At 40.2% G+C, this 1,728-nt stretch overlaps 1 pseudogene; it reads left to right on the top strand.

The window, feature by feature from the left end:
* The first annotated feature begins 792 nt into the window (after window positions 1-792).
* Window positions 793-1,149, top strand: Gm15195 (annotated as a pseudogene).
* The last annotated feature ends 579 nt before the right edge of the window (window positions 1,150-1,728 follow it).

Genomic DNA, 1,728 nt, shown 5'->3' with positions numbered 1-1,728 from the left:
ACTTCCTAGGGAAAAACAAACAAAAAAAAATCTCAGGATAGCCAAATACAATTCTGAACAATAAAAGAGCTTCAGGAGGAATCACTATCCCTGATCGCAAGTTATACTACAGAGCAATAGTGATTAAAAACAAACAAAAAACAAATCAAATAAAAACAAAACAAAAAACAAAACAAAACAAAAACCCTGCATGGTTTTGGTACAGAAACAGACAGGTTCATAAATTTAATAGAATCAAAGACCCAGAAATAAACCCACAGACCTATAGACACTTGATTTTTGACAAAGAGGCCAAAGACATACAATGGAAAAAAAGAAAGAAAGCATCTCCAACAAATGGTGCTGGTCTAACTGAAGGTCAGCATGTAGAAGAATGCAAATCGATCCATTCTTATCCCCTTATACAAAACTCAAGTCCAAGTGGATCAAGGACCTCAACATAAATGCAGATACACAAAATCTAATAGAAGACAAAGTAGGAAATAGCCTTCAATGCATTGGCACAGGGGAACATTTCCTGAACAGAACATCAATGACTCAGTCTCTAAGATCAGCAGTTGATAAATGGGATTTCGTGAAACTAAAAACTTTCTATAAAGCAATGGGCACTGTGTCAATAGGACAAAACAGCAGCCTACAGATTGGACAAAGATTTTCACTAACCCTACATCCAACAGAGGGCTAGAATAGAAAACGTGTAAAGGGAAGAAGCAGCAAGGACGACCCCCGGAAGGAGCAAACCCGTGCGCCGCCTTATCCCCGTGCTCAGTGCAGACTTCCCCTGCCACCACCATGCCCAAAAGAAAAGCTGAAGGAAATGCTAAAGGAGACAAAACCAAGGTGAAGGACGAGCCACAGAGAAGATCTGCAAGGTTGTCTACTAAACCTGCTCCTCCAAAGCCAGAATCCAAAACTAAAAAGGCCCCTGCAAAGAAGGGAGAGAAAGGGAAGAAGGGGGAAGCCGATGCTGGTAAAATGCGAATAATCCTGCAGAAAATGGAGATGCCAAGACAGACCAGGCACAGAAAGCTGAAGGTGCTGGAGATGCCAAGTGACATGTGTGCATTTTTTATAACTGTGTACTTCTGGTGACTGTACAGTTTGAAATACTATTTTTTTATCAAGTTTTATTAAAATGCAGCATTTCATTTTACTTCTTTTTTTTTTAAGCTATATTGTTAGCACACAGAACACTTCATTACTGGGTGGGGGAAGGATCATGTGTCAGTAACAAAATCTCTCCCAAGCTGGATTGAGGACAGAAAACCTCTTTCCCTGATAATTTTGAAAGGCACCTGTTGGCTCCCAGGAGAGACATCCTGGTCTTGAACAATGCCTTGTGGTCTGGGAAAACTGTAAATTCATTTTTATATCCTCTTCCCCCTGTACTGTCAACATAGACTTAATTCCCTTAAAAACCAGAGACCTGTTGGGACCTGGCCCCCAAAATTGGTTTTCCAGTCCATTGGGCAATGTGGACTTTGAAGTGACTTCATTGAGTGTTCTCAAAAGAACACTGGTTCCTTTTATAAAACATTGTGGATCTTCAGATAGATAATTCTGCCATGTTCGTTTCCTGAAAGTCAGGGTCGGCTTGTGAAAAGTTGTTAAACAACATCCTTAATGTGAGATGTCAACCCTCACGCTAAGCTACTTTTCAAAGCATCGAATGAAGACTTAATTGGGTTTTATAGTGGCTTTCTGATTTTGGTAGGTCTATACAAGAAG

Source organism: Mus musculus, chromosome X, assembly GCF_000001635.26.
Source record: "Mus musculus strain C57BL/6J chromosome X, GRCm38.p6 C57BL/6J".
NCBI classification, from domain to species: domain Eukaryota; kingdom Metazoa; phylum Chordata; class Mammalia; order Rodentia; family Muridae; genus Mus; species Mus musculus.
The sequence above is the reverse complement of the archived record's forward strand: the minus strand, read 5'-3'. Positions and strand labels throughout refer to the sequence as shown.